General features: G+C 39.8%; 1 protein-coding gene and 1 pseudogene across 2 annotated transcripts in view; one reads left to right on the top strand and one right to left on the bottom strand.

Annotated features, from left to right (window-relative positions):
• The window catches only part of CPQ (carboxypeptidase Q), a 508,335-nt gene that overhangs the window by 412,427 nt on the left and 81,742 nt on the right, over positions 1–14,166 (top strand). The gene's annotated exons all lie outside the window — the stretch shown is intronic.
• Positions 11,163–11,887, bottom strand: LOC309791948 (large ribosomal subunit protein uL30-like; annotated as a pseudogene). Its single transcript has one exon. The product of its transcript is annotated as a large ribosomal subunit protein uL30-like (transcript).

Genomic DNA, 14,166 nt, shown 5'->3' with positions numbered 1-14,166 from the left:
ACTCTTGTTACCCATTGAAAATTTCAGGGACTTCTCTAGAAAAAAGATGGAGAACCATAGTTAATCTGAAAAAGGAAATAAAAATATACTAGTTGTGTACTCTGAATTCTTGAAGATATGGTAAGTTACAGTGAGTTAAACCTGAAGATAGAATTCAAGATACTAATGAAGTATGATTTAAATAACTGCTCACCTAACTGTTGAAAAATTAATGAGAAATACTTCCACACTCCATTCTTCCTTTCTTCTTTCTCTTTTTCTTTCCTGTCATCCATTGAACTAATAAATATTTATTGAGCCCTTACCATGTCCTTGGCCTATCAAATTTCTGTAGTCTGATGACTGAGCCCCAATTTTTTTAATGTTTCATGTATACTCAATATCAAAATACTAATTAAGAGCACAGATAGAATTAAAATTCAACATGATTTTCATAAATTATAGAAGCCAAATAGATAAATTTATGAAAGGATCATCTTTGGAGAGGAGATAGGATATCCTTCATCCATCTAGGTGATGTCCATGATGGACAGGATAACTGTCAACATAAGTATAAGGCTTTGGGGGGAAAAGTTAAAAAAATAACAGATGTATTTTCCACATAAACTCTCTGTTCCAGATACCTTTATACTCCAGCCTTCTCCCGTTTCTACCCCCTTCCATACGCCTTCCTATTTTCTCCTCCAAATCCTAAATGTTCTTTAAGTCTCACTCCATATTCATTGGTGATCGCAAATCCATCTTTAACAGACCCTGGTGCTGTGTTGCCTTTCTGAATTTCTAAAACGCTTCTGTAGCCCCCAGTCTCTCACTTGAATCACACACAAACATTCTTGGGTTTCTAGGAATTTCCGTGCATCCTGCCTCCTGTACTCAGTGATCAGTTCTTTGAGATCAAGGTCAATGTTTTCTACTTCTTTGCCTCCTCTGTAGCTCTTAGTTTTGTTTTTTTTTTAATATAAATTTTTAAATATAAATTTATTTATTTGTTTGTTTATTTATTTATTTTTGGCTGTGTTGGATCTTCGTTTCTGTGCGAGGGCTTTTTCTAGCTGTGGCAAGCGGGGGCCACTCTTCATCGCGGTGCGCAGGCCTCTCACTGTCGCGACCTCTCTTGTTACGGAGCACAGGTTCCAGACACGCAGGCTCAGTAGTTGTGGCTCACGGGCCTAGTTGCTCCGCGGCATGTGGGATCTTCCCGGACCAGGGCTCGAACCCCTGTCCCCTGCATTGGCAGGCAGATTCTCAACCAATGCGCCACCAGGGAAGCCCCTGTAGCTCTTAGTTTAATTTTGGGAAACATTTAAATTCTTGTAAATCTCACAAGAGAAAAAACAGAAACATAGAAGTAATTGTTTTCCCGACAAGTTTTGGGTCCTTCAGCTTAAGATTGTGGAGAAAAGAAAGGATGCTGAGAAAAAAGACACAAAGATAGAAAAAATGACAGATGGAAGAATGACATAAATTAAGGAGGCTAGAGCAATTAGGATTATTTATTTACAGGAGTAAAGACTGAGAGAAGAGGCTGAGTAATGTTTTCTAGTACATTAGTGCAATAATACACATAGATAATTTACCACGTAAAGGGGCAAAATTCTTGTTCCCTGACTCTGTCAAAGGTAATACAAGAGCATGACTCAAAGGAGTCCAAGAGGGATTTAGGTTTGTCTCTATTGGCCCCAGATAGCAGAGAGGCTTTCAACCTTAAACTTTTGCCTGATCCTCCAATTATAAGCTCCAGGTTAGAATGACAGGAATCTATTTCATTCTGAACATGTCAGTAATAAGATACAATTCATGGTTCTCAGAGGTCCTTAATGCATCCTTCTTGAACACCTTTCTTTAGGAACTCTTCTATAAAATATATTGATAGGGCTTCCCTGGTGGCACAGTGGTTGAGAGTCCGCCTGCCAATGTGGGACACACAGGTTCGTGCCCTGGTCCGGGAAGATCCCACATGCCGCGGAGTGGCTGGGCCCGTGAGCCATGGCCGCTGGGCCTGCGCGTCCGGAGCCTGTGCTCCGCAACGGGAGAGGCCACAACAGTGAGAGGCCCACGTACCGCAAAAAAAAAAATATATATATATATATAGATAGATAGATAGATACATAGATAGATAGATTAATGTAAAAAATGAGATGCTCTCTTAATGTGACCTGAGGCAGTGAGCCCACCATGATTCCATATCTACCAAAGAGTTCCTTCCTCTGCTTCAGAATCTGAGAGACAATCTTTTGCTGATGATCTCGGCAAGTGGTAGACAGTGCGTTGGGAAGAATTAGAGTGTGTGTTCTGGCTTCGCAACTTTGAACTTCATGGGCCATCTAAGGCAAATGATGTAAGTTTTCTCAGCCTCACACATTGATTATTAAGCATTCTTATTACTCGTCTGCTGTATGGCACTTGGGAATCAATAGTAGAGAAGATAGACAAGATCTGTACTCTCACAGTCTATACAGACTAGTGAGTGAGACTTGGTTATCTCATATGCAAAATAGGTATGGTCACCACCAAGCCCCACATGCATTCCTCCTCCTTCTCTGTCCCCTCTCTCATTGACTGGCACCACCTTCCAGAAACCACACAATCATCCGGAACATAGAACCAAATACTCTCAAGTCCTGTTTACTCCAAATTCCTCCTATTTTTAAAGTCCATTCCCTTCTCTCTACCCCATAAACCTTGTCTCAGGAGTACTCACTGATTTTCCTATAGCAGCCTCCTACTAACATATCAACCTGCATTCTTAGTTCCCTTCCATCTAACTGGCTCACTGCTTCCAAAGTGAACTTTCTAAATTAAAAGTCAGACTATCAGCTCGGTGCTTTGTGACCACCTAGAGGGGTGGGATAGGGAGGGTGGGAGGGAGGGAGACGAAAGAGGGAAGAGATATGGGAACATATGTATATGTATAACTGATTCACTTTGTTATAAAACAGAAACTAACACACCATTGTAAAGCAATTATACTCCAATAAAGATGTAAAAATAAATAAAAATAAATAAAATAAATTTTAAAAAAAGAAACAAAGAATAAAAGTGAGACTATCAATTGGGATGCTTTTGGCTGCAAAATATCACAGAAGCTGCAACTTAGAACAGTAGTAAGGGGATTTTTAAATATACTTTAAAAAGAGCTCTCGAGTGGATGGTTACAGAATGCTTAATTTAATCATCAAGCACATCACAGACCTTGGTTCTTTCCATCTTTCCACCGTGCCATCCTCAGCATGTTGACTTCTGCCTTCAGGCTTGTCTCGCCATGGTCCCTAGATGGCTGCAGCTGTTCCAGGCAACAAATTCTCACACATAGTGCAGTAGTGGAAGAGAGAATGTCTATAATGGCCAGTCCTTTTTAACAGTAAGACAATCTCATCCAGAAGCTCCAAAGCAGATTTTTCCTCAATTTCATTGGCCATGTTTGCGGCAATGGAGTAGAATTACCAAAATTGGATTATGTTGATCAAATTTTACTTCCTGGGTCTAGGGTAGAGCTCAGTCCCCCCTGAAAATGTAGCCTCCTGATGTGTGAGAAAAACTGGGATTCTTTAGGAAGAAGATGACGATTCCCACTGATAAGCAACTAAGAGTAGCGGCATATCTGATCATCTCTCCTCGTTACTTGAAATCCTTCAGTGTCTCCCCATTGTCTTCAGAGTGTCAGATCTCTGTTTAGCATGGAATTCAAGGTCCTTCTGGTTCCACCCTGGGCTGATGTACAGCCTTGCCTCTCGTGGCTGCCCCACTGGTCTCTATCCATCTCTTACTCATACAAGTTTCATTAATTGAGGTTCCGGTGCACCCTGTGTTCTCAGCTTCCTAGCCATTGGACCTGCCCTGTTCTGTCTTCTTCTCCAGCTAATTCCTACTCATCCATGATTCAGCACCTATTTCTCCTCTCACAAGCCTTCTTTGATCCCCAGCGGTCTGGGTGAGTGAACCTTGAGTATGTTCCCATAACCCTCTGTTTACCTCTCCTCATGGCACTTACCCTTTTAGAATTGTGATTAATTGTGAACTTCTCATAGTTTCCAGCACCTAAGAAGAAGTGCCTAGCCTTTGACAAAATGTCCTGAACCAAATGCTGAATCAGTAATGTCTAGATTTGTAGGAAGAGTTAGATGATGTGAGAGAGGTTTGTAAACTGTAATGCCATAACATAAGTTGTGATTACTTTAGTAATAACTTTGCTTCATTGAGCTGTCCTCTTTTCTTATATATTGAATTGTTTTTAAAATCACATGTTAATTTCTTTCATCTTTTCATAATAGCTCAGACTCCATAGTGAAGTACCAAATATGCAGATTACTCAGAATTTCCTTCTTGCTTCTTTCTGATGCCCTATATGACATTAAGCAGAACTAAATTAAAACTTTTCACTTCTACATCTCCAAAGGCCTTTCTTTTAAAATTTTCCAAGAAGGGCGAAGATCAGGACACAAGCAGGAAAGTAAAGTAAATTGAAGTTTCAGCCTCTGGACCCAGGACTCATATGTTTTCCAGTCACCTGATGGAATAGTACAATATAGTAGTTCTATGTCCCCTGCTGTCCCTAATTAAAAGATGCCTCCTTTATGGTGAAAAAACTCTGTGCTAGTGATGTTGGAGAGATTGATGCTGCATGGTGAGTAGACCTCACCCCACTGGGAACATGAAAAGGCACTTCCTGGTTTGCGACTATAGCCCTTATTTAAATAGCCTAGCAGTTTCATTCAATCAGCAAGCATGTCTTGAGTGCCTACTGTAAACCAGGCACTCTACACACTGGAGATAGAGCATGAAAAAGACTTAGCAGCTCTCTGCCCTTATAGGGTTTACATTGTAGTGGGGAGTGGGGAGAGGACAGTAGGAGGAGACAAACTATAACAAAGAAATCAAGAATGGAGAAAAATATTAGGGAGTGATAAGAGTAATGCAGAGTATTACAGCAGGTGGCTGCCTCTCACCTCTAACTCAGGTGAGTCAGAGCTCTTGCTTTAATACTCATCATCTGCTGTATGCTAGATAGGTGTGTATAACATCCACATCAATACCACACTATTGGGAATTGCTCATCAGAACAGCTAATAATAACAGCTAACAGAATAAGCTTCTCATGTTCTTTCCTCTTGCAGTAGACCTGCTGCAGCTCCAGAGAAGCCATTAGGTATCTTGACCAAAGCAGGCTGGGCTCATACCCTGTAGTATGACTGACAATGGCCTAGAAGGAGAGGGCATTGTTTCTACCATCGGGCAGTTAGTCATGCACTGCCTTCTGAAGTGTCTTCTGTTGTTGCCCAATCTGTTATTTAAAGCACACACTTTCACTTTAAAGTTAATATACTTGGTATTTTATCTCCTTAACTGTATTGAAAACCAAGAGAATATCTTATTCACCCTTAAATACCCAATACCTATTATTACCTGGAACATAATAGGTATCCAATAAATGTTTACTGAGTAGATGTATTTGATTTTAAGATGAACATACAAAAGAATTAAGTCACAGAAAAAGGAAGTTTTGGTACAGCACCAAGATAAGTAACACATGCAGAAAGCTGTAGGAACTCATAGGGTAGAAGACAGGAAAGGCCTGGAAGAGATGAACTGAGCTGGAAACTGAAGGATTTGTAGTGTCAGAAGAGACAGGAGGGGCGAGAAGGGCATTTCTGGTGACAGAAGTCATGTGAACAAAGGCAGTTGTCCCCATTGGGGACAGTGGGGAGAGTGACTTCACAGGGCAGAGGAATCCGCTCGGAGAGCAGTGGGTGGTAGGTACAGTTGAGTACCTCTGGGTCAGATGAAGAAGAGACAAATATTTCTGGTGGAAACTCTTGTAGTTGATGCAAAGTCACCGGACATGTCTTCAGGAGAAGATAAGAGCAGGGTTTTAGAAGGGAATCCGTAAAACCCTTGCCAGGGGGTACACTGTCACACTCAAGTAGGAGGCTCAAAGCGGGAAGACCTGGTGTGAAAAGGGAGCTTGAGGAAGTAGCACAGGATTAGAAACAATGACTTTAGAAAATCAGTGGATAGCGCTGAATTACTGCACTATTCTCTGCACTGTAGTGACCAAAAACCACTATGACTTAAATTTCTCTATCTACGATTTCCCATGCCTGCTAATAACGTAGCCTAGAAAGGTTTCACTTCCCTGACTGCCCCTTTCAAGATCTCAGGGTTGGTTCTTCCGGGTTCCCTTTCCTATGCATTTGACTTTCCATCAGTTTCACTTAATACTTTACAGATGCTCTAATTGACTCCTTAGGTAACACTTCATTCAACAGGTAGCCGTATTATATATAAACTATGGAGGATACAAAAGTAAGATATGGCCCCTTTTCTCCAGGAGCTCAATATCGAGGACTGACTGTGATTTGGTTTACTTAATAATCATGAAGGAAGACTTCATCATGGAAAACCAAATAAAGCTACACTGAAATTTTCTAAGAAAAATATCTAACATTACTTGAAAACCAGTAGAGTACAAGGAAGTAGGATTTCAGAATATATTTCCTCCTCATCAGCTATGTGAACTTTGTCTATCCCTACTTTAAGTGATTAGAGCCTGTAAAATTCAGTATGGCCTGGTATATTAGATGCTTTTAAATATGGTATAAAATTTTTATTACAGAAAATTTCAAACATATATAAAAGTGAAGAGAATAGTCTAATGAACTCTCCTATATACTCATCACTCAGGAATTTTTCATCCTTGGGCAGGCTTACTTCATTTACACCCCAGTCACTCCTCTATGCCAAGATTATTTTGAAGCAAATGCCCAACATCATATCATTTTATATCATCTCCTTTGTAAATATTTTAGTGTATCTCTAAAAGGTAAGGAGATATATATATTGTATATATATTAGGAGGAATAATAATATTATAGTCATATATTATTCCTCCTAAAATATTTTACAATAATCTCTTAATATCATATCCAATATATCGCCAGTTTTCAAATGTTTCCAGTTTCCTCCAAGCTGCATTTTCCTCCACAATTTTCTTGTGTAAAGCAGGATTCCAGTAAGGGTCAAACAATGCAATCAGTGGATGTGGTCGATGTCTCCTAAGTCTCTTCTAATCCATAGGTTCCACCTTCATTTTTCTTCTTTCTGCTGCTTGTTTGGTTTGTTACAGAAACCAAGTAATTTGTTCCATGGGATTTCCTATAGTCTGGATTTAGGTAATTCCTTTTCTATGGAATCATTTAACATGTTCCCACTCTCTTATATTTCTGTTAATTGGTAGTTAACTCTAGAGGCTTGATCTGATTCAGGTTTGATTGTTTTTTTTTTTTTAATTTTCAGGGGCAAGAATACTTCTTAGGTATCGATGTTTATTTCCATTATGAGTGATGTCTAGTTTTCTCTCTTTTTATGATATTAACTGTCATTGAGGATTATTGCCGAGATCTATTATTTCATTGGGAGTTGCAAAATGATAACTTTGATTATTAGTTGAAATAATTCTATAAAAAGAACTCTCCCCCCATTGACTATCTGGTTACTCGGAGGTACTTTTGTGTAAGAAAAGTAGGATATATGTTTCATTCTTTCCCTTTATTTACCTGTTTTTAAAATTATTAGTTGATTCCCTAGTACCCTCCAAAGATAACTGATTGGGCTAATTTTTACTATCATAATTTACTAATGGATTTAAAAAATATAGATGTGCTTCATTCTGTTGTAGTAATTATGCTTATTAATGCTCAAAATTGTCCTATTTTTGGCCAATGAGAGCCTCTTTCAACTGGTTCCTGAGTTCTTTTGAAATGCCCCTGTAGTCACTGATAGTGTCCTAGCTTTCTGATGTGACAGTGTTCCAGGCTATCTTGTGTATTTCCTGCCCCAGATGGAATCATCTATTTCTCCAAAGAGCTCCACTTTCTTCTAGTAGGTCACTGTATTTAGAAACCACAGTCTGAACACTAAGTATGCTTATTGCTACTGGGTTGGTCATTGTTTCTAAGTCTTTTTAGCGGATAGAACTAGAATTTCTTTCTCTCTTAAGGAAAAAGATATTGTGGGGACTTCCCTGGTGACACAATGGTTAAGAATCCACCTGCCAATGCAGGGGACATGGGTTCGAGCCCTGGCCTGGGAAGATCCCACATGCCACGGAGCAACTAAGCCCGTGCATCACAACTACTGAGCCTGCGCTCTAGAGCCCGTGAGCCACAACTACTGAGCCCACGTACCACAACTACTGAGCCTGCACTCCAGAGCCCACGTGCCACAACTACTGAAGCCCGCGTGCCTAGAGCCCGTGTTCTGCAACAAGAGAAGCCCACACACCACAATGAAGACCCAACACAGCCAAAAAATAATAATAAATAAATTAATTAATTTTTAAAAAAAGGTATTGTGAATTATATATTTCCAGTTCAGGTTGAGGACTCCAAAGCTGTGCTTTACCTCACTGGTGTCATGTCTGTGTCTCCTTCTTCCTTTGCCAGAAATCCTAGTTCTTAGTGCAACAGCATAACCACTCACTTGCTTTCTCCCACAGCACACACAGTAGTCTCAGAATAACAACACCACACAACCAACAACAGCGTGATTATTGAAAATGGTTTGTTTATTGCAGGTTCTTTTTATGTCTTTAGGATATGTTATATACTCCACTAGAGATGTACACATTTCTGTTAACCTATAATGCAAGTTACCCTGAATGAAATATCATTTCCATCTTTCATATTTTTGTCTTAAAATCTGAAACTACTGATTTCTAAAATGTTTAAATACTTATTTATATTTTTTCTTTATAAAGCGAGAAAAAGGTTACAGATAGGAATAGTTGTAAGACTTATTAAAATAATTACCTTGGAGTGTCGTAGTTGAATCCTCAACACATACATTGCCAGTTCTTTCTTATTAGATCTGACTCAGACAATTTCATTCGTTCATTCATTCATTCATTCAAGATATATCTAGTAAGTACTACATGACATTCAGACAAGGGGAATAAAGAGGGAATTTAATATGTGTTGAGCATCTTTTGTATGTCAAGTATTATTTTAGCTGCTTTACATACATTATCTTATATAATTTTATAAGAACCTTTTAAAGCGTACATTAGTCGTCTGTAACCAATTTCCAGATGAGTCAGTTGGAGCTCAGGGAGTTTCCTTTGTCCAAAGTCACAAAGATATTAAGTGGAAAAGCCAGAATTAACATATAGACCTGTTTTATTCCAATGTCATATACAAAGTTCACTCTCTATCCTCAAGGAGTTAATGGAGGGTTTAGACACAGGAAGAACAAAGCACAATAGGAGTTCAAGCAAGAGAGGAATTAAAATCATGGGGCATCACAAGAGAGGTGGCATTTCACCTGATTTTCCAGAAAGAATAGAATTTTGTTGGATGGAGAGGGACTGCCTTGCATATGAAAAGATGGTGATACACAAAATTGCATAGGCAAGAAAGTTCAACAGTTTCTTGAAATGATGAGTAGTCTGGTTTGGCCAAAGTTTAGTTTAATATAGGGAAATAGAGCTAAAACTGAAAAGGTCCTTTGGGACCTCAGTTGGACCCTGAATGCGATTCAAAGAATTTGGGACAGCCAGAAACTTTTGAAAGTTCTGAACAGGAGTGAGACATGATGGGGCTCAATCCCAGCCACTGAGTAGGCTCCATCTAACCCACAGCATCCTCCTTTGAGAGACTCAAAACAAAAACCAGCTTCATAGATCTGCACATCTCATGGGTTGGTCTGCATGTCTTCTAGCAATTTCATGCTAAAATTGCACTTTTTTGGATATTTTGCTGCTTGACATTTTGCCAAATTAAACTGTACAGTTGGAGAGACTCGGAATAGTCCCATAAGATATTGCACTATGATTGGCAGGAGTTGCTGGAGTTCTCAGATATTAACAATGAAGTCTTACTGTAATTGGACATAATCTGCTTGTTAAAACTTCTTTGAGTCAAAGAAGTCTTCAAGTATTGTGACAACTCATCAATTTCTTACAAGAGCTCTACTAAAAATATGCTTATCAATTTAATTACTTTAATAAGCATAGGATTATGGAAACAACAGGAAAAGCATCACAATTCAAGAGATTTTGGTAAAATTGAGTTCTGATTGGGTAAGGACTTTTTACTATAGAAATGAGTTATATCTCAATTGTGTACAATAGACTCCTTAGTCTGGGTACTTTCATTGGCTTAAGATCCTTCCTTTGCTCAGTATTAAAGTTCAAAAATGACTACTTAACCTGATATTCTTGTACATTCCCCTCATGGGAATTTCTAACACAGTGAATTAAGTCTCCCTATTATCTCATTTTTTATAGGAGAGTGTGAGATTGCATAATTCGTGGTAACTAAACTTTCTTTTACAGTATGACATTTGCTATCTTAACTGTCCTATCAGTTCATAATGCGTAAATCAAATATGGTTGAGATCTGTGAAATCTATTAGTTGTGGATCATTTGTAATCTGGCAAGCTGTTGCCTATAATAGGACTAGTTATGAAGTATGTCCTCAGTATTCTTTCCTTTCTTCCTTCCTTCCTCCCTACTCCCTCCCTTCTCCCTCCTTCCTCCCTTCCCCTTCCTTCTTCTCTCCCTCTATCTCTCCCTCCCTCTCCTTCTCCTTCTTCTTCTTCTTCTTTCTGCTTCTTTCTTTCTTTCTTTCTTTCTTTCTTTCTTTCCTTCCTTCCTCCCACCCTACCTCCCCCTTTCTGTTTCTTTCCTTTCTCTCTCCCTTCCTTCCTTCCTTTCCTCCTTTCTTTCTTTCTTTTTTTTAATGCACTTCTTTCTAATTGTATTTCAAGTTCTTTCCAAAACAAGGCCTTTGGATACCCCAGGTTCAATATGCCCCTGGGCCTGGTCCACTGCTGTCTTGTATTCATGTGTGGGTATTCATTCATTCACCAACATTAAATCCCAGGATAGGTGTGATAAAACATGACTCCCTCCTCCATGGCACAAGTCCTTTGCTGGTTTCAGAGGTGGACTGCAGTCTTTGCAGAAAACACACAAGAACGTTTTCTTGGAACTGAAGTGGGATGAAAAGTGCCTGCCCTGAACATCCCCATCTTTGCCCTGACCCTTCCTCTCCAGTTTCTGAAGATACAGCAGAAAATAATCTTCCTTGAAGATACTGGATAACAATTCCATAAAACAAAAACACATGCTTCCAAATGCACTGTGCTTTCAGATATGTTGGTTTTAGTTCAGCTGCCGGATGAGCTGATTGATGCATTCACCTTGACAGCCAGATGAGCCCACTTCTTTGAGGAAGCCCACTCTATTCTTGGTAGCGTGACGGGCCACTGAGAGCTGGAAAGGGTGCAAGAACCCCGAGATAACCTGAAAAGTCTTCCCCGGGAAGGCAATTTCGTGAATGAGGTCTTCCCCAGGTGCTCCTCAGTCACTGTGTTGTCTGTCAGAGGGATGATTTTATTCTTGACCTTGGCTTGTCCACATTTTAAGATGAGTTCCTGAACAGACTTCAGATTTGGAAATCCCCAGGTCACATAAGTTTTCACTATACAAAGCGTGTTTATGGTTTGAGGGGTTACTTGCATAAAGACACCACTGAAAATCTTATTCAGGTGAAGTCTTGCAATGGTCCTCTGCACCAGTAAACTCACCCCGTTAATCCTTTCGATGCATACAACAAAGGCCCAGGAATGTTTACCTGGCACTTCTAAGCCATGAGGTTTCACTTCTAGTCGTCTGAGTCGCACCCTGTCACGTAGTTGCCGCCAGGAATCATGTAGGAACCATTCTAGTCGCTTAAACTTGATCTCTTTTCTTTCCTCTGCTCCTTCCTTTGCAAAAGTGCCTGCTTTGCCTGGGTGGCTTTCAGGCCCTGATAAGACTTCTTTTTCAGGAGGTTTTTCTGAAACCAAAGGGATCTTTTTTCTTGGCTCTTCCTCTGCCATCTTTCCAACTCTCTCTTTCTTTCTTTCTTTCCTTCCTTCCTTCCTTCCTTTCTTCTCTCTTGTTGTAATGGCTGAAATAGTCTCCTGACAATTGAGAGAACAGAATCCTATGTAGAGATAGGCATGGCTTTCATCAATACCCAAAACTACCCAGTTATGGAAGGTTTAAACCTAAGTGAAAATGTTTGCTGGACACATTTATACAAAATCCACATTTTTTGAAGAAATAGTTTATTAAGTATCATTGATGCCATATTTAAAGAATGAAGGTACTCATAGATATCATTTTAATATCTTTAGTCAACACTACAGTGCAAAGCACAGATGGAGGGGTCAGTGATTCCACACTCACTCTTCCTGACAGAAGATTTTATCTGAGATAACTGTAGTCGTTTGGTACGTTAGCTTCAATTGCTGTAATTTCTCATCTTGTATTGGTGTAGACCCAGATATGTGTTCAGGTTACAGTTGTGGTTCACACCCTTGACTGAACTTTAAAATCACCTGGAGGCTTCTAAAAATATATCAGCACTGATGCCCCACCTCCAAAGATTCAGATTTAACTGGTCTGGCTGCAGGGTCACAACAGTTGCACAAGTTCAGGGAGTACATTTACCATAGAACATATTCATCCCTCAGGGCCCACAACCTCCCAGAGCACAAGTCCATTCTGTTCCATGTGAAAGGTGCCTGCTGTACTTGTGCAAACTTGGGGCCAGAGAGAGGGCTTGAGCACACCTTGTTTTAGAAGCCCCCCAGGAGATTGCAATATACAGCCAGACTTGAAAACCATTTTGAGGAAAAACATAGCCTAAATGTTAAGAGCATGGATTTAGGAGTCAAGCAGAAATGGATTCAAAATCTTGCTCTACTACTCTCTAGCTGTGTGACCTTAAGAAAGTCATTTGACCTCTCAGAACTTCAATTTCTTCATAAATAAAAGGGTGATACCTGCCTTGTGTGATTATATTCAAGAAAAAGATAAAGACAATCTGAGTGAAATGCTTGGCACAAAGTTAACTCTCAAGAAGCCACTGTTATTATTTCAGTTATTAAAGCACAATTTCTGTATTAGTCCAGACTCCTTCAGTACTAAGTGACAGAAATCTAACTCAGACGACCTGGAGCAAAATGGAGAATCTGAGCAAGCCACAAGAAGAGTAGGGCTGGATTTGGTCTTATGGACTCCAGCAATGGGATGCTCTTAGGACACGTATTCTCTCTCTCTGGTGCTTATTCCACCTTCTTTCACGGTGACTTCATTCTCTCAAGCCAGCTGTCCCCTTAGAGGCTGAACTATGACCTTATGCAGCTCAAAACTCAAGACTTACGTCTTTACAGCCTGTTAAGCACAGAAGAGCCAAGTAATTCATCACATCCAACTCAGTTGGGAAAATCACAGTGGCCCAGCCTGGCTCCTTTGTTCATCCCTGTTGTCAAGGTGTGTAATCCTTAAAGTGGGGAGAAGTGGTGATGTGCAGATGAACACAGTAACTACCTTTATTTTCACTGTTGAGACCTATTTCAAAATATATAAAATACATAAAACCTCTGCCATCTAGGATCTATTAGCAGATAAGGAAGGATAGCAGTGAAGTCCCAGAAGCAATAAAAAAAAGTACCCTGAATTTATAATTCCTATTCTCTCAGCTCTTCATGACCTAAGATGAGTTTAGGGCAAAGAAAAGCATTTGTTAGACTTTTCTGGCCCAGTTTACCTGAGACGCTCAGTTGACCAGGCAGATGCGGAGCTGGATAAGTTGATGCCACACTCCCAGCAATCCGCATGATTGAACACCTGAAGTGTTCTCTCCTGCCACCTCCACCCCACGGTCTCTCCTTACGTCTACAGATGGGAAAACTTAGGAGACTTATTTATAGGAACACACTCTACAGATGCACTGTGTATTTATCCAAGAAGAAGGCAATGAGAAAGAACGTCACTAAAGACTCAGAGACATCCTTTAACATTTGAATTGTTCTGACCACTTACCTAACATTTGTCTTAGAGAGTCAGCAAGTGTCATAAAAGAGGAACAGGCTTCATAGTTTTATAGCAGTGTGGCTTTGACAAGTCATTCAACTTCTCTGAGCTTCAGTTCCCTGATCTGTGAAATGAGGGCAATAATATTCCACAGGACTATTGTGAGAATTGAATGTATTTGATAAGTGATAATGTATTTGAAAGTCAATTGCACTCTACACAGTTGATCTTCAGTAAGTGGTTTCAGTGTTTGGGGTTTAGTTTTATATTTTAAAAACTTACGGAAGAGGCCTTGCTATGA

This window comes from Mesoplodon mirus (assembly GCF_964341445.2).
Source record: "Mesoplodon mirus genome assembly, chromosome: 16".
Lineage (NCBI taxonomy): Eukaryota > Metazoa > Chordata > Mammalia > Artiodactyla > Ziphiidae > Mesoplodon > Mesoplodon mirus.
The sequence above is the reverse complement of the archived record's forward strand: the minus strand, read 5'-3'. Positions and strand labels throughout refer to the sequence as shown.